The sequence below is a fragment of the Schistocerca serialis genome, chromosome 8 (assembly GCF_023864345.2).
Source record: "Schistocerca serialis cubense isolate TAMUIC-IGC-003099 chromosome 8, iqSchSeri2.2, whole genome shotgun sequence".
In the NCBI taxonomy this organism is placed as follows: domain Eukaryota; kingdom Metazoa; phylum Arthropoda; class Insecta; order Orthoptera; family Acrididae; genus Schistocerca; species Schistocerca serialis.
In genome coordinates, this window is record NC_064645.1 from 285,836,171 (window position 1) to 285,862,263 (window position 26,093).

The window sequence follows — 26,093 nt, forward strand, 5'->3', positions numbered from 1 at the left end:
CCTACGGACATCACACAACACCCAGCCATCACGAGGCAGAGAAAATCCCTGACCCCGCCGGGAATCGAACCCGGGAACCCGGGAACTTAGAACTACCTAAACCTAACTAACCTAAGGACATCACACAACACCCAGTCATCACGACGCGTAGAAAATCCCTGACCCCGCCGGGAATCGAATCCGGGAACCCGGGTGCGGGAAGTGAGAACAAGCTTGCAGGTTTCGCTCTTTGATTTGACGGCGAGCGATGACCACGAAATGTCCTCATTACGATCCAAGCAATTTTCGGGGTTCGGAATAGTTTTCTGCGTAGTTATGAGTGCCTTATGTTAGAACCAAGTGAATCTGCAGGTGGGAAAATTGCTGGTGCTACCTTGGTGGGTCTTTCCGCAACCAAGAGAACTAAAGTGTTTTGTGTTTCAAGAGGCACCGCGTCGAAAATTTATACTGACTACAGAAAACGTTGAAAATTATTACCCGATAAATCGCAACACGGAAGAAAATTCGAGTTGAGTGATTGTAACGGATCGTCCCTGAAGGGTAGTTTGACGAGAAAGAAGTGGATCACATTTGCAAAAGTCGGTCAAGAACTCAAAGTCACAGTCACGAATCCAGTCAGCATCAAAGTAACTCGACGGGAGCTCCATAAGCGGAGAATTGTAGGCCGAGCCGGAATTTCAAAACCATCAGTGATGCATATGCCCGTAACAGGAAAATGTGGTGCCGAAGCTATCAAACCTGACCTAAGAGAAGTAAAAGCATGTAATTCGGACGGATGTGTCTTGTTTCACACCTTTTATAAATTCTGGCCGAGCTTACGTGCCAATAGTGAAACATCGCCGGGAACCGGTTCAAAATGGTTCAAATGGCTCTGAGCACTATGGGACTCAACTGCTGTGGTCATAAGTCCCCTAGAACTTAGAACTACTTAAACCTAACCAACCTAAGGACATCACATACATCCATGCCCGAGGCAGGATTCGAACCTGCGACCGTAGCGGTCGTGCGGTTCCAGACTGTAGCGCCTTTAACCGCTCGGCCACTCCGGCCGGCGCCGGGAACCGGGCGGGGGTTGGTGTGTAGAGGAGCGGGTTCACTGGTTACTTTGCAATGTCATTTTACTGCCGAGGATTATATCGATGTTTTGAGTGAACTGGTCCATCCCAGGATACAATATTTGTTTCACAATAGTGGTGCTCTGTTCCGAGATGAAAGATTCCTTTCGAAATAGCTAACATTCTCCAGGACTGGTTTCATGAGCATGAGATTATTTGTGGCATCTTCCGTGGCCACCACAGTCAACAGATCTCCGTTTTATTGAGTCTGAGTGCGTCATCGCTATCCATCTCTTTCTTAGTTACCTGGAATTCACACTATTTTGTGGGAATAATGGAATACGATCCCCTTCACTATTCTACAGGACATTTATTTACACGTTGCTAGACGACTGAAATGCGAAGAGGTTTCCTTCTCAGTGTTAGGGGTGGAAATGAGTTGTGTCTGTGGGTTTTCTTTATTTTCGTCCACCTCCTGTAGTTGTCCTAAATGGCGGTGAGGTTGACTGGTAAAATTCCGAGAGCGAACTTTCCTAGAAGAGTCAATCAACATATTGCTCCTTCCCTTGTGTATGTCTTCCTGTGAAACGCTAGTGATGGGAAAATAAAATGGAGGAAGCAGCAGTGGTACACAAAGAACCTTCTGACAGTGGCGATAATGTGTTTTGTTTGGTGTACGTGTAGATGTTGGTGATAGAGCCGCAAACGTCGCTCCCTGCCTTAAGGAGAACAGTTCTCACAAAAGAGATACTGTATTACATGTGCACACTGCAATTTGCGTAGACAACCTACGGAGTAGTGTACCAGATTTTGTCCTGAAGCAGTAAGTGTAGCGAACTGTGAAAAGGATGATATATGTTTTAATATATTGTTAGTAGAACGTTCCTTCGGCTAAACCCACTGGCGCAGCAAAGCTGCTCTTATTGAGATGTGGTTCTTTCATCGCCTGTAACGTGTTAGCTGCATTTCGTTAGTTACTATTCTATTGTTCTTGACTTCTTCTTCTTCGCGGATAGATCACTTAGGACCACGCGTAATCAACATTTGTTGATCTTCCTTTTCGCCCAGTATTCCTTCATAAACAACGAATGGGCTAGCTTTCCTTGCGTAGACCACCTATGTCGGTTATTTTTTCTCTTTTTTTCCTCAAAACCCCGTGTGTTTGTGATTTTTCTGATTTCATTTCTATCATGTAGATTTGGAGACCCTAATTCTCTAATGGTCTGTTTGTACCAGTTCGGTCTTGTAGTTTCGTTCTTTAAAAATGTATGGATTTTGTGCGTTGACCAGTTTGAGTCCATTCCTTCAAAATGCCCCATGAATTGGATTCATCTCATGCGCATTGTGTCTGTTATTTTGGAGATATTTTTATATATTTCTGCATTGGGTTTTGGATAGTGCACACCGTCTTTAGTTCTTGGTCCTAGAATTTTCCTTATTATTTTACGTTCTTTCACTTCTAATTCCTCTTTTAGTGTTCTGTGTTGAAGGTTTAGTGTTTCAGATGCGTAGAGAGCTTCGGGTTTAATTACTGTTGTGTAGTGTCGTATTTTGCAGTTCCACGAGAGACTCTTTTTTGTTGTAAATGGTTTTTGTTGATTGAAATGCCGTCTCCATTTTCTCGGCTCTTGATCTGACAGATTTCTTTTCGCTACAATATTCTGCAATCCATTCACCTAAATATTTAAGTTCTTTTACTCGAGAGTTGTAGTTATTACCAATTTTGAGATCAGAAGGTGCATCTTTGATGTCAGTCATAATTTTTTCTTTTCAAGTCAGATTTATAACCCTAATTTTGCTGCCTGTTCTTGTAATAATTCTAGCTGTTTCTGTGCTTCGGTAATGTCTTGTGCGATCAGTGCCATGTCATCAGCAAATGCTAAACAGTCTAATTCTATGCCCTTACGTCTTGGTCCCAGTCTGTGTGCTGGTGCACCTGCTTTTCTCCATTTTTAAACAGTATCGGAAATCTTCTCCCGGGGGTAGAAGAGTAATTTGCAAGGCTGTTTTCTTCCTTTTATATGCTAAGGTACCACATATTGCTAGTCTTCAAAGGCTCTTTATAGTTTTATGAAAACATTGCACTTCTGCATTTAAAAATAGTGTGACTTAATAAATTGGGACCTCTTACCATTAAAAATTACTTCCTTACCTCAAAAAATTCGTCATATATTCATTTGTTTCTGGAGTCATCAGTCGTCTGACTAGTGTGATGCAGTCCACCACGAATATGTTCCTATTGTCACCGATTCTACGGAGAAGCTCCTCATTTATTATTAGTTCACCTAATCTTCATAGATTTCTGTACTCAAATGCTTCGACTCTCTTATGTTCCAGTTTTCCCAGTCAGTGTCTCACTTCCATTCAATGCTATGTTTCAAACGTACATTCTCAGAAATTTCTTCCTCAAATTGAGACCAGTGTTCGATACTAGCAGACTTCTCTTCTACAGAAATGCCTTTTCTGCTAGTCCTAGTCTGCCTTCCATGTCCTCCTTGCTCGTTCATCATGGGTCATTTTACTGCCTACGTAGCAGAATTCACTGACTGTGTCTGCTCTGCGATACCCAATTCTGATATTAACTAGCTCGCTGTTGTCATTTCTGCTGCTTCCCATTACTTTCCTTTCCCTTCCTTTAATTCTCGATCCATGTTTTGTACTCATTAGACTGTTCATTCCATTCAACAGGTCCTGTAATTTTTCTTCATTTTCAATGAGGATAAGAATGTCATCAATGAATCTTAGCATCACATCCTTCCACCTCGAATTCTAATCCAACTCATGAAACTTTATTTCCGTCATTGTGCCTGCAGTATATAGACTGAACAGTAGGAGCGAAGGACTACATCTCCGTCTTAGAACCTTTTTAATCAGTTATACCCTGGCAAATAACGCTCGTCCATATAGTTATCTTATGTCCCATACTGCTCAGAGCCATATAGTTATCCCTTCTTCCTGGATACATTTTCGATTTTCTGAATGAACGCGTTGGAGGTATGATAAAGTAAGATCATACTCTACGTAACCACAAAAACTTATGCTGACGTACTGTCTCTTCTTATGCATTGTAGCGCAGCTTAACTCTGAGGTTTAGTACGCTAAATTCGTGTTGGGACGTGGACATGTTAAACGTCATCAAACTTGTTGAGCGCTGTCATGGCAATTGTCGTGGTCTCCACTTACCATCCGTCAGCGTACAGGTAACACTTGCTGCCGAATAGGTTGCTGACCGGCAGGTATTCATCTTTATAGCTAGAAATGTCTGTAGCATATTTGAATGACGTTTCCTGATGTGGGTTCATATGCTCCATTGGTTCCTCATGACAACCTATCTTCCTTTAAAATCCATACATGTTTGTCAAATATCGTTTTATTACTATGAAAAACGCTTGAGGAAGGGGCGAGCAGAAGGATCACTATGTAGCTGCTTCCCTGAAATATATGTACATGATGATAGATGTCAGGAGGATGTTACATGCCACAACCCCAAAACCAATGAGGGTGTTGTTTAGGCCTTTATGGGTCTCAGCCAATATACTCATACTTGATACTTCTCTTCGTTTTCGTACCATCTAATTTCTCTATCCCACTGCAGTTAAATTTTCTCCTTCCTTAACTACATGAATTATTTTTGTAACCGGTCATATTTTTTCCCAATCTCTTCATCATTCATCGGGTAAGTTCACATATGAACTTATGCTGTTGTGGTGGTTGTTGGCTTCATGGAGATCTGCAATACGGTATCTGCATTCCTGTTCTGATGTTCAACATTTTGTTCTTCTGTCGACAACTGATGTATAACCACGGCGTTTCTATATTCCATGTTTCACTACGATTGTGTTACCCATGGTGTGGAACCAGTCTCATTTCTATTGTGCTAATGCGACAAAAAAATGTTCACTGAATCTGAATATTACTTAAGTGAACTTTTTAATAGTACATCTAAATGTCCGTTTTATAGGAAACAGGTTTATTGTATTTATGGTTTATCGGCTTGTGATTATAATACTACTATGGAATTTGAATTGCTCGAAAATTTGCAATCTTAACCATTCACAGAATAAATCTATCCGAAATGCTGTCATTTAAGTTACTGTCTTCACAGATCCAGCTGCTGAGGAGCGTCTCTGGTACCCTATGTACCAATTACGCCAACCAATTTGCCTCACCATTTAAAGCTACTTCGGCTGCAATCAAACTTTGCCTTGCACTGACAGTAATCAAGGCTAAGGAAGAGAGAAGAGTTTGGTATGTGACCTTAATGTTGGGGGAGGAGGACAGAGAGAAATGAAGGAGGTGATGCACAGAAGCGGGGGTGGAGGAGGAGGACGAGATAGTCAGGGTGCGGGGCGAGGAATACATGTCCTGAGGGGGGGGGTGTTGGAATGAGTTTAGGACATTTACTAAAATCCTGTACAATTTAGCAACTGCAATTTTGTGAGGTTCGCTAGTTCAGCATAATTTCCAGGCTGTAATTGTTGCTACCCTAAACGTCTGTAACTTCCCTGATGCCTCTCTTGTGATGTAATTTGACTGTATTTCTTTAGTCGAATGTACAAAGAAACTTGAAACTACCTTAATAATATTACTATAAAGTGAGATTACAGTCGTTACTTTTGACCTAAATATTACATGCAGATCCGTGCTACGTTCTATTCCAGCTGTCTCTTGAGAAAGAAATTGAATACACCATTATCATACTGTTATGTAGGTTTTAAGGTTTCAGAATGCTACATGTAGAAACACCCGAATGAAAAGGACAATAAAACACCCACACATGCAGGAATGCGCTTTTTTGCAACGTATATTCTTATTTGGAGGAAGGAACAGCTCATGTATACTACATAGCAAACTAAAAAAGTAGTGAACATACGTTTACCTGTAGTGCCTATGTATCAATGAAGACAAGAATATAAAACATATTCAACGTGTTGTTTCATGAAACGGAAAATATTTGAATCTGGTAGCAGCAGTCTTCTTTCCTACCGAAACATGTACAAAACTTTATGATTAACCTGTATCTTACGCCACTAGCATTTTAAAACACTTATTGAGCCTTAATCAAGATATACGCCTTACGAATAAATACTGGTCACGATTAACTTAATATTTTAGGAACTATGCGGCAGAAAATATCCCTTCCTTCCTCGGAAAAGGTTACAGGCATATGAATATCCTAGCTGTTTTTTGAATGCCAGGGTAGCAGATTGAGATCCAAAGCACTAGGGAAATAAGACATAGTAGGAAAACATACTGTTTGTGGTTCCAAATAATGTTCTAGTATTTTGATTTCTTGTATACGTATTCGTATCATCCATAAGCCTCTCTGACACTTTACGTAAACTATTATCTCCTGGGCTTTCACACCTCGAAGTAATGTTTATTTATTCCACTTTAAAATGGTAGATTCAACTGTATCCAGTAGCAGTGGTCATAGGTGGGAATGCAAACTGGTTAAACCATTACCCATAGCAAATATCAGACCTAGTCAAACATACGTCACTGAAATAGTCTTACGAATGTAATTAACGTCCATAGTACGTGGCCATGTCATTCAAATGTTAATGTAAGCCAGTTTTCATTTCTTTTATTTTCATTTTTGCTACACATTCTATCATCCACGTAGAGTTAGATTTACTACCGCCCTTAAATGACTACAGAAACTCGCCGAAAACCAACCGGAATTCTAGATACAATGTCACCAAATACAGTTCCAGAGTTGTTGCCACTGTGACTGATGTATGTTACCTGGTAAGTAAAAGGTGTGGATCGGTTTTTATGCCCTGCTCAGATTGCTGACTAGGAAGACGACAGTCCAGGAAAGACGAAGGTGAAGTTTAACACACACAGGAGAGGTACATTCATCTACAAAGATTGTATCATTTCTATGCTTTATTTATGTTTCATCTTACATCAGTAACATTTTGCAAAGTTACAAAATAGGAGGGAAAATGGAGATAGTCGTTGATAGCTTCCCTGTGGCTATGAGTTTGTAGGTCCGGCTGTGGGCAGATGAACTTCTGCGGCCACTAGTCTTGTCTGTAAATTATTAACATGGTCCGTGATTCATCCTTCCTACCCACCTGTGCCAATGATATACTTTGAGTTGTATTCGTTGTCCGATTGTTAATTGTTATTTTTAAGATATCGGGTCACTTTCATAATCAATGTCAATAAATCAATTTGTTATGGTGTCTATTTACTCCCATTCATAACAAGAAGAAGATCCACTTTTAAACTAATATACCTATCTGAGTGGTGTGGTATCCAATAGATTAAAGCTTAATTCGGCCATCCAGATTAATACTCACTTAAATAAGACGTTTCCATTGCACAATATAAACCTTGTTTCTAATGAATTTGTGTACCATTGGGAGTATTTCCTCATACTATTGAGCAACAGAATTTGATACTGTGCGTCCTAGGGGTATGTTCCTACCACAACTGACACCCCACAGTGCACTTTGACATGCTGCATTATGTCTCCCCAAGCCATGAAACACGACCTGGATGGGACGTATTAGTGACATAGGCGACCTTTCACCGAATATCCTCTCTTTAAAAGAGCTCTTCCACCCACACATTTTCAGCCATAAAAATGAACTCATAGCCGGATGCACCCCTGAATAAGTGCATATGTGGAAGCACTACGGTGTCTCAACAACAGTGACCAGTGAGTGTAAATATTTGGAGGACAGTACGCCCATTCAACATTATTCCTCCACACCATAACCCTAGGACCACCAAAACGATCAAGTCCAACAGTTTACACTGGACATGGCGTGTACCTACCTATCGTTATAAGATGTTACATCCAGGGGAGCGTCATACATCATGCTGACTTTTGTGTGATTACAGTCTCTGAATAAAAGTGTCATATCTGTTTGTGTCACTCGGTATTTCTTTCAGTTACCTTTAGTTTACGCTATGGTATTGACAGTGGGACGTTACGCGGAAAGTACTTTGGTTCTTACGTTTCGTACGTTAATGTCCATGCGGACGAGCATGAACATCGGGTTTATTTAAAGAGACTTTGGTGGCCAAGACTATCATGCTTCTCAAGCCATTGGACCACTATAATGGCCTTATGGAACAGACAGTTGTCGTGCTGGAAGATACCATCGCAGTCTGGGAAGACGCTTATCGTGATGGTGTGCGAGTGTTTCCAATAATGTTTCCGTAGTACAAGGACGTGTGGTGCCTTCGATTACTACCACATGTCCCATGGACCCACGTGAATCAGGTACGGTGTTGGGTACCAGATACATGTTTACAAACCACCAACGTGCTATTTAGGAGAACAATGTGACCTGAGCGCAAATATCTGACACGTCAAAACGATGTCACCCAAAATCATTTCTCTTTTACGTCGCATAAGTGGACCAATACGCTGCAAAGCAAGTGTTCATAACGACATAGCGGACAATAAGGTTAATCTGACGCCGTACGCAAGCACTTACAGCGCCTTCCCGCATCAGCTTCACGCGTCAACTTATTCTAGAGATTTTGGGGGACTGTATCGTATGCATTTCAATACAGCACATTTTAATGGAGTGTGTTTTATGTTTTAAGGTTAAATGTAACTCGAGATGATATTTGACATAGGTACCGCTATTTGGAATTCTATCGACAATTAGATAACAATTGAATCTAAAGATATTTATACCGACAGTAGCGCAAGATATTGGTACACTGCTTCCGACGTAATCGAGGTATCGTAATATATGGTATATTGAAATGGTCAGTATTGGAGGTTATTGATTACTTATGTAATTTATAAGTTTTTCTTTAACATAACATGAATTATCCAGAATAAAAGCAAATTGGCAGTTATGCTACGTTTTAGTGAAAAACTGATCAAATGTAATAAAAACGTAAACAAAGCAAAAAGAAATCTAACAGCAAACCAAAGAGAGATCATCTCACATTGTCTTTTTTTCAGTGCTGGGAAGATCTGGTGCTATTTTCGTATGAACTATCATGTTATCTTAAGTATAAAATGAATGTTCGAGTCATTTTACCAAAATTTTGAGTACACATTTTATATTACTGGTGTATTTTGCTGAAATTCGACACCTTTAGTCTGTGTATGGCGTATATTATTCACTGCTACATTTAGGTAGTGCATCCATTTTAATTTTCAGTAAACTAGAGCTGAAATGTCATTCTCTTCCCTAACACCAGTCGATGATCCCCGTACAGATACTCTGACATCAAGATGCTGTGAGATCATCCTACGCTTTCTATCGAGACCGATATAGCCACAAAAAGGTGAATACTTACTAGTATCGGTAATATCAGACCGTCTATAGACGAGGAAACTGTATCTGCAGTGCAGCAGTCTTTTAGTCTTTTTTTGTATTGAAATTTGCATTTAGCTTTCTAACTTGCGTATTCCATTCATTAACATGAACGAGATTGTTGGAGCTGTTGATTTCTTCCCTTCCTTAACGACGCTTCTCTCTTCAAGGATTTTAGCTTTGGGATAAAGACCAAGGAGTGAAGCGCCTAGAAGCATACGCCTAATCGAAGCTCGTTGATTTATTTGGTACAGTGTCTTGGTCAGGTAATTCAATATACTATGTTCAGGCACAAAAGAAACGGCTAGAGATGAGGAACCTTTTCATATAACGACATATATCACTGATTGTCGGATCACATCATCCTCATATCTCAACCATCGAATCTGTGTCCTATAAAGCTGGTCGGCAAACACTTCATCACGAACCGACAGGAATTGGGTGTTGTTTTCTTCTTTTTTTTCATTTGCTCAAATATAAAGCACGTGGAGTGGGGCTGACCGACAAGGTTTGGAGCACGTAGAGGCTTCAGACCATAATTTATGTCCTGTTTTGTACTTAATATGTTGTATGAACTTCGTGTTGCCCATTTGTATCCTTATTGGTGTTTCAATTACAGAGACAATAGTGTGCCTATGTGCACAAATAAAATATTGGGAAACGTAAGTAATTTAATTTCTACTCTTCAGTGTGTTTATAATCCGGACGAGAGTTGAAAGTTAAAGTCGATGTAGAGCAGTTAGTACATATTTCAACGTACAACCACAATAACTAATCGTCTGTGTATAGTTGTGTGAGTGCTGCCGGTGGAGGACTAATAATATAGTGAAATCTGGGATTCCGAGAGTATTGACTGTTCGTGATCCTAATAATTTTGTAATTCTCTATACATAATCTGTTGTACAATGCTAACTGTAGAGAACTGTATGTTTCTTAGCGTCGCAGTTTCCTAAGACGTTTGTCTGCTAAATAGGAATTGTAGGAACAATATCAGGTGTAGAAGCCATTAGTATAACAGTATTTTATTCGTAACCCTTGTTACACACGCTAGCCCGCGTGCAGAAGTGCTAATATCATTTCTTCGGTTAGGACTGGCGCTTCTTGATGGAACTGTGAGCAGACCGACCTGCCGGAGCTTTCCCACTGCGCGTGTTCAAGCCGAAGAGGCCGGTACCGAGAAAATGATGAGCGACGTCACTTATGCTGTCCACGGCGCCCGACAAATCGACACCAATTAGGGCATCCTCATCCACCGACGGCGGCAGCGCCTTCGCATGCGCTCCGCCCACGGCAGCAGCGGCCGCAGGCTGCGCCAGCATTAAGACCGACACCATCAGCATCGCAGACACCAGCACCACCTGAAATCACCACATTAGCAGCCAATAAGTTTCGTCGATACCCACCAGCACTGTTCAGCACGCTGGGCTTTAACAAACCACAGTACGGACGCATCAGTACAGTGTAGCAGATACTGAGCACATCAAAGAAGGACGTCTCAAAAGGTGACAGGTTCGTCTGAGAGAGTGTCACTGAGATGTGAAGAAGAATACCTGGAAAAGCCTCGAAGATAGAGATAAAGTATCCTGAGAAGGAACCTATAATGTTTCAACGATTACTAGCTTTAAAGGAGTAGAAACGTGCTACAATCCCCCCCCCCCCCCCCCCGCCCACCCCAAAACACACACACACACAGCGATCGAGCGAAAGGACTGGATTAATTATAGTATGCATTATTATTTATATGCGCAGGTTCAGTAATTTACTACTTAAAGAATTGTCAAGATATTCGTTTAATATTTTCGATTTAATACTGAAGACTTAAATTAGAAGTACCCTCTAAGAAAAAAAGACCCACCATGGAGGAATAATGGGAACGGGACGGAAATCTGTAGATATGATATATGTATACAGATAAACAAATGATTACAGTTTCAGAAAAACTGGGTGATTATTTGTCCACGAGACACAGCTTCAAAAATAACTAATTGGATCAAAAAAATGGTTCAAATGGCTCTGAGCACTATGGGACTTAACTGCGGAGGTCATCAGTCCCCTAGAACTTAGAACTAATTAAATTTAACTAACCTAAGGACATCAAACACATCCATGCCAGAGGCAGGATTCGAACGTACGACCGTAGTTGTCACGCGGTTCCAGACTGTAGTGCCTAGAATCGCTCGGCCAGTCCGGCCGGCTAATTGGATCACCTTGGGCCCATATGCAAGAAGTTATCAGCCTTGGCATTAACTGACAGAGTTGTTGGATGTCTTTCTGGGAGACATTGTGCCAAATTATGTCCAATTGGCTCTTTAGATGATCAAAATCCTCGAGACAGTTGGCGGGCCCTGCCTATAATGCACCAAGCTTTTTCAATTGCGGAGAGATCTGGCGACCTTGCTGGCCAAGATGAGGTTTGCCATGAAGGGCAACAAAACCGGGCGTAGAATGTTGGCATAGCGCTATGATAGACCTCATGGTGTTAGGGATATTCCCGCTTCACGCGACGGCAAGTAGATGCAGCATTTCCCGCCTCCATCGTAGCGCTGCGTGAGCTTCCTTGTTCTCCCTCAGTGCCGTGTGAATCAACGCGTGCGACGCATCGTTGTTCGTCTCTAAGAGTCTTGAAACTTCCTGGCAGATTAAAACTGTGGGCCGCATTGAGACTCGTCTCGGGACCTTTGCCTTTCGCGGGCAAGTGCTCTACCAAGTGAGCTACCCAAGCACGACTTACGCCCCGCCCCACAGCTTTACTTCTGCCAGTACATCCTCTCCTATCTTCCAAACTTCACAGAATCTCTTCTGCGAAACTTGCATAACCATTACTCCTGGAGGAAAGGATAATGCGGAGACATGGCTTAGGCACAGCCTAGGGGATGTTTCCAGAATGAGATTTTCACTCTGCAGCGGAGTGTGCGCTGATATGAAACTTCCTGGCAGATTAAAACTGTGTGCCGAACCGAGGCTCGAACTCAGGACCTTTGCCTTTCGCGGGCAAGTGCTCTACCAACTGAGCTACCCAAGCACGACTGACGCCCCGTCCTCACAGCTTTATTTCTGCCAGTACATCGTCTCCTACTTTCCAAACTTCACAGAAGCTCCTCTGCGAAACTTGCAGAACTAGCACTCCTGGAAGAAAGGATATTGCGGAGACATGGCTTAGGCACAGCGTAGGGGATCTTTCCAGAATGAGATTTTTACTCTGCAGCGAAGTGTGCGCTGACATGAAACTTCCTGGCGCTGATATGAAACTTCTTCCAGGAGTGCTAGTTCTGCAAGGTTCGCAGGAGATCTTCTGTTAAGTATTGAAGGTAGGAGACGAGGTACTGGCGGAAGTAAAGATGTGTGGACGGGACGTGAGTCGTGCTTGGGTGGCTCAGTTGGTAGAGCACTTGCCCGCGAAAGGCAAAGGTTCCGAGTTCGATTCTCGGTCCGGCACACAGTTTTAATCTGCCAAGAAGTTTCATATCAGCGCACACTCCACTGCAGAGTGAAAATCTCATTCTCTAAGAGTCTCGTGTCTGTGACTCAATTTTTGACACGGTGTTGCCTTGCGCCGCGATGTCGTCCACGGCTCCCAGGAATATTACACGTAAGTACTGTCAGTTGTAGTTTTGACAGGTCCTCGTGGCATGTGCAGTCAAGTTCGTTAGAAATTCATGATTCGCATGTAGAAACGATCAAGGCAGCTTTGGAACAGGTTCACACAGGTTACTACCATTCTCAATCGCGCGAGACTGAGATTCATTAGAAGAATACTATGGAAAAGCAGTCCGAAAACAAAGGAAGTAGGTTACAGTACACTTGTTCGCCTACTGCTCGAATACTGCTCACCGGTGTGGGGTCCGTACCAGACAGGGTTGATAGAAGAGATACAGAAGATCCAACAGAGAACAGGGCGCTTCGTTACAGGATCATTTAGTAATCGCGAAAGCGTTACGGAGATGATAGATTAACTCCAGTGGAAGACTCTGCAGGAGAGACTCTCAGTAGACGAGCATTTGTTGAAATTTCGAGAACATACCTTCACCGAGGAGTCAAGCGGTATATCCCTCTCTCCTACGTATATCTCGCGAAGAGACCATGAGGATAAAATCACAGAGATTAGAGCCCACACAGTGACATTCCGACATTCTTTCTTTCCACGAACAATACAAGACTGGAATAGAAGTGAGAACCGATAGAGTTACTCAAGGTACCCTCCACCACACACCGTCAGGTGGCTTGCGGAGTATGGATGTAGATGCAGATGTAGATGTATGTGCTTTACGTCAAGTTTCCAGACCTACTTCAGGTTGACAGGATCCTTTTGCAGCGCAGGCAACATGTCCATTTCACTGATCGTCATGGTCCTAATATTAGTGCTATCCTGGAGAACGTGGAGCTGGAACGTACGAATGTCAGGATGATTAAGTATTCGCCTGAAGATGACAGTTTCCTCAAGACCGTCATACTTCCATTTGGGGACGTAGCAATATACGACAGGAACGCTGTTCCGTTCAACATTGTTTACAAATTCGTAACGGTGTTCGATCCGTGGACATGGTGATAAAACGGAATATCCCCTCTTACTAGCAGGTCTGTGGATACCGCTTGTACATAATGTACGCAGGACAAGAAGTGAACTGTTTCATATGTAATAAAGAGTGGACACCTCCACACAGGTTGTCCGCGTCGCGCCTTGGTCTTAAAGTCCTTAACGAACATGGTAAAAAGCTACCTCTAGTGGACCTGGTTCCTAGTGAGAGCCGTTGAGGCTAACCAAGTTCCTCAGTGGAAACACGAGCCATTGCTTGATGGGCCTAGTGCATTTTCAATGTTAAGCTCACGCAGGGACTTCGACACTGTAGCTTCCGCGTCGTCGCCATCTCCTGTTGAAACAGGCGTATACAGACACCAGATATTGAGAAGTCAGACGAATCATGTTCACTGTCCGAAAACTGACAGGCGTATACAGACACAAGATGTTGAGAAATCAGACGAATCATGTTCACTGATCCGAAAACTGAAAGAATCCTTTAGAGGAGACCTCTCGTCTCCCTTGAGCTCAGACCCGGTGATAATATGTCAGGTGCTGCTTAAGATTAGAAAGTGTCCAGCATCTCCTTCGATGTGTATCCCGAGGCAGAGACCACCTATTTGGAATCGCATGAGGATACATCCTCTCCGGAGGTCAGTACTATATTGAAAGACTTGCTGGACACCCCTGCATCTGTAAGGTATTCCGATCCTTCTTCTGCACCCACGGATGGGGAAAGTACACCACAAAGTAAGAGTGATTTCAGGTGTGTCGCAGGGAAGTGTCGTAGGATCGTTGCTTTTCACAATATACATAAATGACCTTGTGGATAACATCGGAAGTTCACTGAGGCTTTTTGCGGATGATGCTGTGGTATATCGAATGGTTGTAACAATGGAAAATTGTACTCAAATGCAGGAGGATCTACAACGAATTGACGCATGGTGCAAGGAATGACAATTGAATCGCAATGTAGACAAGTGTAATGTGCTGCGAGTACATAGAAAGGAAGATCCTTTATCATTTAGCTACAGCATAGCAGGTCAGCAACTGGAAGCAGTTAATTCGATACATTATCTGTTAGTAGGCATTAGGAGTGATTTAAAATGGAATGATCATATAAAGTTGATCGTCGGTAAAGCAGATGCCAGACAGATTCATTGGAAGAATCCCAAGGGAATGCAAGCCGAAAACGAAGTAGGTTACAGTACACTTGTTCGCCCACTGCTTGAATATTGCTCACCAATAAGGGATCCGTACTAGACAGGATTGACAGAAGAGATAGAGAAGATCCAACGGAGAGCAGCGCGCTTCGTTACAGGATCATTTAGTAATCGCGAAAGCGTTACGGTGATGATAGATAAACTCTAGTGGAAGACGAGCTTTTGTTGAAGTTTCGAGAACATACCTTCACCGAGGAGTCAAGCAGTATATTGCTCCCTCCTACGTATATCTCGAGGCCGGCTGGGGTGGCCGAGCGGTTCTAGGTGCTACAGTCTGGAATCGCGCGACAGCTACGGTCGCAGGTTCGAATCCTGCCTCGGGCATGGATGTGTGTGATGTCCTTAGATTAGTTAGGTTTAAGTAGTTCTAAGCTCCAGGGGACTGATGACCATAGATGTTAAGTCCCATAGTGCTCAGAGCCATTTTTTTTGTATATGTCGCTAAGAGACCATGAGGATAAAATCAGAGAGATTAGAGCCCACACAGAGGCATACCGACAATCTTTCTTTCCACGAACAATACGAGACTGGAATAGAAGGGGGAACCGACAGAGGTGCTCAAAGTAACCTCCGCCACAAACCGTCAGGTGGCTTGCGGAATATGGATGTAGATGTAGATGTAGAACCACTGCTGATCAGAACCAGATTGGCACAAGTATGCCAACGGAACGCGTGGTAACAATAAAAGACGTACAGTTAGTATTAGTTTCCGTTGGCTCTCTGGAGCCACACCGCCCACCTATGGAAGAATGGGATCTGTATTCTGAACCTGCTACTGTATTTCCGCGCCCCTCCCCCCCCCCCCCCCCCGCCCCGAGCAGTACGATAGTCACCTACAGCCGCCTTTCCGCAAGACACAACAAAAAGCGGTTTCAACCTGAGCGTGTGGCAACGGGAAAATAGAAAAGACAGGAAAAGGGTGGAAGAGAGGGGCCCATCATTTTGAATGTTGAATCTTAGGTGGATTAATAAGATAAGTAACGAGAAGGTTATCCACAGAATCGGCGAGGGAAGAGTTATATACAAAACACTGGCAAGGAGAGGGGACAGAATGATAAGTCGCCTGTTAAGGCATCAGGGAATAATTTCCATCGTACTGGAGGAAGCTATGTCGGGTAAAAAATGTAAGGGAAGACAAAGATTAGAATACATCCAGCAAATAACTGCTACTGTGAGATGAAATGGTTGGCACAGGAAACGAATTCGTAGCCGGCCGTGTCAAATCAGTCAGAAGACTGACAGGAAAAAAAAGAAAAAAAATCTGTTCTGCGAGGGTGCTGCGGAAGACAGACAAGGACCTGAGATCCATTTCGGTACCTTCAGCGATTTTTCTGTTTCTGGAGACCCGTACCTCTTTCGGTAAAAACTGAGTCCTTACTGGGTTACTCTGTTGTGTATTTGTGTGTATTTGTCTGGCAGTCCCTTTTTCTCAGAACTGCTTTACGTATCAATTTCAAATTTATTTTACATACTAAGGTCAATGGTGCCTTTGCGATGTAAAACTTTTAAGCTTGTAAGTCAATGCAATCACAAGATAAGGCCATGTCTGTCGCAAACTCACTCATCAAAACCATTTCGGTATTTCTTGTTGACCTAGAATCATGAACTTTGCCAAGGAGCTAGATGTTAAAGTACAGGTAAAGGAAAAAAATACGAAAATTGTTAATTTCCGGATATATGACATGACAAAATATTTTTTTTTGTCATTTGTTATCCAGCTGTCCGTCTGTTGAGACGTAGACCTTTGAAAGTGGTGGACGAAGTTGAAATTTATGTCGCATACCTAGGTCTATAGTGCCATTTACGGTGTGAAAACATTAAGCGTCCAAGTCAGTATAATCAGAGGATACGGGCATTTGTGTCATATATTTTGATATGCCGAAACTGACTCATCAAAACCTGTAAGGTGCTTCCTGTTGACTTTTTCCGTGGTTGGAGGACTGGAATGGGATGTCCTGAGTCTTTTGATTCCAGTTGACAGATATTGCGCTGTAAGTAGTGGCCTTATGATAAAAAATATACAAAATCGTAAGTTAAATTAGATGAAATATACCGTTAGAGGGTATGACACTATTATTCATTAGGTCATCTAATCATAAAACCTTTTTGTATTTATAGATAGTCGTAATATAATTGTGATATTCAAAAACTATTTGGAAAGAGTGACATGAGTGACGTAAGGGTGCATTGCTCATGTATATTTGTGACACACTTAAGGAAAATGTGAAATGCATAATTTAATAAATAATATTTTGTCGTGGATTACTGACATGAAAATGATCTTGAATATAATTTTGTATATTTGCGCAAGTTGTCATTTGCATAAAATGTCACACGTTTAGGGCCAATGTGTAGGATATGTGTTATGTAAAAGATTGAGTGCTTTTGTACTGTACGGAAGTTACTGTGGGAAGCGTAAAAGGTGGCTTGGGTTTGTGACGAGCTACCTGTAGAGCGAGCGGGAGCGAGGAAACACAGTCCAATCTGTAGACATCTGTGTAAGAGGCAACACACGGTCGGAGCAGGCGATACGTGGCCTGGAAACTACTGCACAATAGCCACAGATGACGACTGCTGAATTATTACAGCTTTCGATACTGCGTGGAATTTGTTGCACCTTTTCTTGAATAATTATTATGTTTAACGTAAAATTTTGTTCACCCTGTTATCCTAATCATTCACCTACATAGGATCACCTCCTGGTGTTTGTTTATCGGAGTAAACCTGTTACAAAACATTTGAAATGCTTCATCCAGTGTCTACAAGCACAAATTTTCATCCTTGAAAATAGCTATTGTGAAGTAACTTTAGAAGTGAAGTGATATACCTAGTAGAAGTGCTGTAGTGAAATTTTCCTTAAGTACTGAAGCAGTTGTTTGTAACAAATTTAAAGATTTTAATACTCTCACTCTCTTTGTGGCAATACGTAAAGTGAAACTGAGTAAATAAGGTGTGAGTAAACTAAAGATAAAATTCTTTCAGTTGCAAAAGCATTTCAGTAAAGAACAAAGAGTTATAAAAAGAAAGTAGCTAATACGGCTCAGTTACACTTAAGTTCGGTTGCATAAAAATACTGAATGACAATATAGAGTAACCACACCCTACCTTTGGCTTTTGACAGACCATTGATAAAAAGAAAGATACACAGGAGTGCTAGTTCTGCAAGGTTCGCAGAAGAGCTTCTGTAAAGTTTGGAAGGTAGGAGACGAGGTACTGGCTGAAGCAAAGCTGTGAGGAAGGGGCGTGAGTCGTGTTTGGGTAGCTCAGTTGGTAGAGCACTTGCCTCCAAAAGGCAAGGTCCCGAGTTCGAGTCTCGGTCCGGCACACAGTGTTAATCTATCCGGGCACACTACGCTGCAGAGTGGAAATCTCTTTCTTGATAAAAAGAAAGTGTCTTAGTAAATTTAAATGTATGTATTACGCTATTAGAGAATTTAAGTATTTAATTTGTTGGTTATATGAAAAGCACACATTGAAGTCCCTCCGGCCAACTTCTTTTAGCACATAGTGATGGTTAAAAATTGTGGCATTTCTTGATCAAAACAGTATATGTGTGTAGTAGCTAAAACATTCCTGTGTCTTTCTCAGAACCATATCCTGAAAAGTTACATTTATTTGTTGTGAAGTCATGTTGGGGAACAGCAAGAAGGTAGGCCAAATTTACTTCTTCTGCATTTCTGAAATATAACCGTTCTTTGTCTATTTAGACTGGGAACCTTAAGTCTATTAGCCAAGCCCACTTAATGAACTTCGTATTGATAGATCCCAGATTCAGTATAATTCCATTTTTCTGCGTTTCTTTCTAACAGCTAGAAAACTCTTAGCAAAATAAATAGTCTGAATTCCATATTGATTAGTCATATATCACAGTAGGTGAATATCGATTGGGGCTAAGAAATGAAAGAGGAAGCCGCCTGGTAGAATTTTGCACAGAGCACAACTTAATCATAGCTAACACTTGGTTTAAGAATCATGTAGAAGGTTGTATACATGGAAGAACCCTGGAGATACTAAAAGGTATCAGATAGATTATATAATGGTAAGACAGAGATTTAGGAACCAGGTTTTAAATTGTAAGACATTTCCAGGGGCAGATACGCACTCTGACCACAATGTATTGGTTATGACCTGTAGATTAAAACTGAAGAAACTGCAAAAAGGTGGGAATTTAAGGAGATGGGACCTGGATAAACTGAAAGAACCAGAGGTTGTACAGAGTTTCAGGGAGAGCATAAGGGAGCAATTGACAGGTACGGGGGAAAGAAATACAACAGAACAAGAATGGGTAGCTTTGAGGGATGAAATAGTGAAGGCAGCAGAGGATCAAGTAGGTAAAAAGACGAGGGCTAGTAGAAATCCTTGGGTAACAGAAGAAATATTGAATATAATTGATGAAAGGAGAGAATATAAAAATGCAGTAAATGAAGCAGGCAAAAAGGAATACAAACGTCTCAAAAACGAGATTGACAGGAAGTGCAAAATCGCTAAGCAGGGATGGCTAGAGGACAAATGTAAGGATGTAGAGGCTTATCTCACTAGGGGTAAGATAGATACTGCCTACAGGAAAATTAAAGAGACCTTTGGAGATAAGAGAACCACTTGTATGAACATCAAGAGTTCAGATGGAAACCCAGTCCTAAGCAAAGAAGGGAAAGCAGAAAGGTGGAAGGAGTATATAGAGCGTCTATACAAGGGCGATGTACTTGAGGACAATATTATGGAAATGAAAGAGGATGTGGATGATGATGAAATGGGAGATACGATACTGCGTGAAGAGTTTGACAGAGCACTGAAAGACCTGAGTCGAAACAAGGCCCCGGGAGTAGACAACATTCCATTAGAACTACTGACAGTCTTGGAAAAGCCAGTCCTGACAAAACTCTACCATCTGGTGAGCAAGATGTATGAAACAGGCGAAATACCCTCAGACTTCAAGAAGAATATAATAATACCAATCCCAAAGAAAGCAGGTGTTGACAGATGTGAAAATTACCGAACAATCAGTTTAACAAGCCACAGCTGCAAAATACTAACACGAATTCCTTACAGACGAATGGAAAAATTGGTAGAAGCCGACCTCGGGGAAGATCAGTTTGGATTCCGTAGAAATACTGGAACACGTGAGGCAATACTGACCTTACGACTTACCATAGAAGAAAGATTAAGGGAAGGCAAACCTACGTTTCTAGCATTTGTAGACTTAGAGAAAGCTTTTGACAATGTTGATTGGAATACTCTCTTTCAAATTCTAAAGGTGGCAGGGGTAAAATACAGGGAGCAAAAGGCTATTTACAATTTGTACAGAAACCAGATGGCAGTTATAAGAGTCGAGGGACATGAAAGGGAAGCAGTGGTTGGGAAGGGAGTGAGACAGGGTTGTAGCCTCTCCCCGATGTTATTCAATCTGTATATTGAGCAAGCAGTAAAGGAAACAAAAGAAAAATTCGGAGTAGGTATTAAAATCCACGGAGAAGAAATAAAACCGTTGAGGTTCGCCGATGACATTGTAATTCTGTCAGAGACAGCAAAGGACTTGGAAGAGCAGTTGAACGGAATGGACAGTGTCTTGAAAGGAGGATATAAGATGAACATCAACAAAAGCAAAACGAGGATAATGGAATGTAGTCGAATTAAGTCGGGTGATGCAGAGGGAATTAGATTAGGAAATGAGGCACTTAAAGTAGTAAAGGAGCTTTGCTATTTGGGGTGCAAAATAACTGATGATGGTCGAAGTAGAGAGGATATAAAATGTAGACTGGCAATGGCAAGGAAAGCGTTTCTGAAGAAGAGAAATTTGTTAACATCGAATATAGATTTAAGTGTCAGGAAGTCATTTCTGAAGGTATTCGTATGGAGTGTAGCCATGTATGGAAGTGAAACATGGACGGTAAATAGTTTGGACAAGAAGAGAATAGAAGCTTTCGAAATGTGGTGCTACAGAAGAATGCTGAAGATTAGATGGGTAGATCACATAACTAATGAGGAAGTATTGAATAGGATTGAGGAGAAGAGAAGCTTGTGGCACAACTTGACCAGTAGAAGGGATCGGTTGGTAGGACATGTTCTGAGGCATCAAGGGATCACCAATTTAGTATTGGAGGGCAGTGTGGTGGGTAAAAATCGTAGGGGGAGACCAAGAGATGAATACACTAAGCAGATTCAGAAGGATGTAGGTTGCAGTAGGTACTGGGAGATGAAGAAGCTTGCACAGGATAGAGTAGCATGGAGAGCTGCATCAAACCAGTCTCAGGACTGAAGACCACAACAACAACAACAACAACACGTCATATCCTGTGAAAGGGGTAAGATTGTACAAGTGTGTAAGACAAGCACCAATTTTCATCCTTGAAAATAGCTATTGTGAACTATCTTTTGAAGTGAGTTTTGTATGATTTACCTAGTAGAAGTGCTGTAGTGAAATTTTGCTTGGTTCCCAAGTACGTGAAAAATGGAAGAATTCTTAAGTAATAAAACCCAGTATGTTGTCCTCGATGGTGAGTGTTTATCGGAGGTGAGGGTATCATCTGGAGTGCCCCAGGGAAGTGTGGTAGGTCCGCTGTTGTTTTCTATCTACATAAATGATCTTCTGGATAGGATGGATAGCAATGTGCGGCTGTTTGCTGATGATGCTGTAGTGTACGGGAAGGTGTCGTCGGACAGGATTTGTGATTGGTGTAAAGAATGGCAGCTAACTCTAAATATAGATAAATGTAAATTAATGCAGATGAATAGGAAAAAGAATCCTGTAATGTTTGAAAACTCCATTAGTAGTGGAGCGCTTGACACAGTCACGTCGATTAAATATTTGGGCGTAACATTGCAGAGCGATATGAAGTGGGACAAGCATGTAATGGCAGTTGTGGGGAAGGCGGATAGTCGTCTTCGGTTCACTGGTAGAATTTTGGGAAGATGTGGTTCATCTGTAAAGGAGACCGCTTATAAAACACTAATACTACCTATTCTTGAGTTCTGCTCGAGCGTTTGGGATCCCTATCAGGTCGGATTAAGGGAGGACATAGAAGCAATTCAGAGGCGGGCTGCTAGATTTGTTACTGGTAGGTTTGATCATCACGCGAGTGTTACGGAAATGCTTCAGGAACTCGGGTGGGAGTATCTAGAGGAAAGGAGGCGTTCTTTTCGTGAATCGCTACTGAGGAAATTTAGAGAATCAGCATTTGAGACTGACTGCAGTACAATTTTACTGCCGCCAACTTACATTTCGCGGAAAGACCACAAAGATAAGATAAGAGAGATTAGGGCTCTTACAGAGGCATATAGGCAGTCATTTTTCCCTCGTTCTGTTTGGGGGTGGAACAGAGAGGGTAGATGCTAGTTGTGGTATGAGGTAACCTCCGCCACGCATCGTAATGTGGGTTGCGGAGAATGTATGTAGATGTAGATGTAGATGTAATTGCGTTATACGTGGCTTTTACCATGACAGGACTATTTGTTCTGTTGATGTATTGTGTTCTAAAGGGTCGTTATGAAATGTAAATTTATAGCGGCACTTTAATTAGCTTTCTGCTAAACTTTTGTAAGAAATCGATAAACCCTCTTGAGCATAGACCCACCATGTCCAATCTCAAAGGCAAGTAGCGCTCACGACCGTTACAGCGAGTATTTAAAGCTAACCTGATTTACATCCACGTACTGGTGTTACTAGCACCACTGTTATGCTTCTGGCATGAGATCTGAATAGACATCATCTTTCAGATATACAAACACGCCTACCGACTTTCGTTTATGAAGCACAGCTCATTCTTGATGTTGCGATTTTTTTTCCTTCAGTGTACATAGTGCTTATCACAATTGGTAGCTGAAACTGACACGGATGAAAGCAGAAGAGGGCGATGGAGGTGCCAAACGATTAGTCGCTTGTGTGGAAAAATGTTCTTGAACCGACTCTTGTTCTTACACATTCCACATTACACTTACTAACATATTGAAGGAAGAAGAAAAATTTATGTTAAACCAATTAATACTGAGCAACAAATGAAATAAACTCTTCACCTTGTTGAAAGTTTATGAAAATAATGCATTGTCATCACTCTCCTTTCCTCCCCCGAGACATTATGCCACCAATACGTAAGCGCGTCCACATCGTGTGAAGAAAGTCACTCGGTTCAAAAAAATGGTTCAAATGGCTCTGAGCATTATGGGACTTAACTTCTGAGGTCATCAGTTCCCTAGAACTTAGAACTACTTAAACCTAACTATCCTGACACTGGATTTGGAAAAATGTCACGAAATCAAATCAAACAGTAAAACAAGTATTAAGAAATCGCGACAGCATAAAATTCAGTACTACAGCAAGAACTGGCTCACTTCCAGGAAAACCATGAGCGTAACGATCCGTTCCATTGACGGTCTATGTGACTGTTGCAAGTAGAATTGCATCTTGGAATATTTTCAGGTCGAGTGAGAATAGGCTAGAGATATCTGGAAACTAACTATAATCACTAAGACTAGCAGCGAGATATTACAAATACACTGGAGATGTGATATTTGCCGATGTATGTAATAAATTCAGAACTTGGTAGAAAATAAGTGAAAATTGTGCATTCACAAAAAATTTATGCACACTGAAACTAGCACGTACTATCGTTCATTTATGGGACAAAAATACTTTTGTGCTTAGAATTACGTGAAAAGAAAATGGTATCCGAACTTAATGTCATGGAAAATTACCATAATATGTGGTTGTTTTCCCATTATCATCGCAGCAAACGAGCTAGTGCTCGATAGTACGACACAGTTCTTTAGTAAGCATGTGTGTTAACGTCACCATCAAACCGCAATCTTTTCCCTTCACCTTAGCTACAAGGTGTCTGATGTCACAGCTAGGGCATCAGTTTCTCACATGAATCATTCTAGGAGTACATGAGGACCTCAGCACTATAAGTTTACAAAACTAGAAAACTGCTGCCATTAGGTTTACATTGTCACACGAAAAAGGGGAAAATTCCCAATTTCCCAACACTTAGTTAAGAAATTGTCGATTTAGCATGACGTCGTTAAACTCCCCCGATCTCCCCTTACTTGTATAACATTACCGTTCGCAAGGAAGTTTCGTGTCCTTAGCACTAGATGGTCTTGTATGCATCACATCACATGTCACTACCTTCCATGTATATATAAAATGTTTATGGATGGATGCCTTCGCTTGCCGTAAGATGCAGACTTAGTGCTATATTTCCTACAGTGTAAACCGCTGAAAAATTTCCAAATTTTTCCACCTTAAAGACAATTCCATGGCAACACACAACGTGCCCCTGATGGAAACAAAGCATACATTTTCGGTGGAGGGGACTAACGGTTGGCAATGAAAGACATGGACATACCTGTTTTGTGTCTCAAACTGGAGAACTTTTTTAAAATAAAACAATATTCCATTTCTAAAAACCACAGCACGAATAAACTGTAAGTTCCAGTGATAGATATTACGTTCCCGGAACACGGCGATAGCTGTTGCAAATGGGTGCAACCAATTTCGAGTACATGCTGGAAAACACATGTTCGAACATGTAGGGGGTCTGAATCACATCTTCTACCAAATACAGAGTTAGTCGGGATATAGGTTCAATGTTAGCATGGAATCAAGTTTCTTTCATGACGAATAGTCATAAAACAATTAACAGGTGTAAACAGCTCGGATAAAACGACATACCTGTGCATATAGCCTCAGTCCGGCCATTTTCACTGTTCTCCGTCACAGCTGACCCCGACAAGTAGTGCAGTGGTATATATAGGCAGGCTTTTGTGCGGGTCATAAACTGAAGACTCAGTGGTGGTTCCTTGACAGTGCATTTATGGGGGAAAGTATTGCTGTCATATTTTATGTGTGTTTTGTTTCCAGAACTGCCGTCTGGTACAATGAAGCACAACGTAAATTAATATAACAGCTTGATGACAATGACATTTATGTTCACTAGTTCCTACAAATCAAATGGTTACATCAAGTGATCGTAACTGGAAGACTTATGTGGCAGACGTGATGAAACTTAGCCGAAGTGTAGAACACTAGTAACAGTGATAAATCATAAAAAAACTCGAAATCATTGTTCAGTAAGGCTAATGGTCTGAGACGCATTCGAGGGAGTGTAGTGAAGTACAACGGGACGGTGAGCTGCAGCTACGGATGTGCCTCGTTCGTACGGCAGAACCACTCTCTTCACAGCAGCAGTGATGGATGAAATCTTAACGCTCCTTCGTGAAGAGGCCCGCTCAAGTTCCCAAATGTTTATGCCCTGATATACTGTGTTGGGTGACTATGATCAATCAGCTGGCCGAGTAACTAAGTAGCAACTTTAGGGTTACCAACTACCTGGGATTACCCACACGTTAGGAACGCTATGATATTAACTAACTAACGGTGTCGGACTCTCAAAACAGTCTGGGGAGTACTCTCAGCTCTCATTCCCGTTTATGTCCATTCTAATCTCAGGATAGTGCCTGGTTTCCTAAGTAAATGATACTGTGTATACCGTCCCGCATATCCAGCGATATGGAGACAGTGGAGTCAATTTGTGTAGTGCGTAGTTCTACTTTCGGCTGCAAGATTCAAGCGAAGTAGTACGATATGCGCGTTTTGTTGGCCTGAGCAGTCGCCCGGAACAGCGGAAACGTTATTAGACTCAACGATAATCAGGGAGAACTACTGGCTCAGTAAAATCAGCGTCCCAAGGGAAATGGGATTGCCGGGTTGTCATTCCTCATGAACTCTGGCCTCATATCCTCATGCTATAACACGAGATGCATAGCAAGGATGAAGGCGTCCGTAGGGCGTTATGTATAAAGGCCAGCCTTTGAAGCCAAATGAGCATGTGAAATCTAGACCAACCAAACATGCACGCCGAAACAGCCGAAATAGGTGAGATTTTTGTGCTCATAAGTTAATCCTATTAGGTAAGAGTCATCGTGAACATTGACTTTGTAGATCAGTTAAAGGGGCTATGAAGATACTTGTAACGGACGCTCTCTCTAACTGATCATATGTTGC

At 41.8% G+C, this 26,093-nt stretch overlaps 1 non-coding gene across 1 annotated transcript; it reads left to right on the top strand.

Annotated features, from left to right (window-relative positions):
• The first annotated feature begins 18,346 nt into the window (after positions 1 to 18,346).
• Positions 18,347 to 18,420, top strand: Trnal-caa (transfer RNA leucine (anticodon CAA)). Its single transcript has one exon. It is a non-coding gene; the product is annotated as a tRNA-Leu (tRNA).
• Positions 18,421 to 26,093: the final 7,673 nt, after the last annotated feature.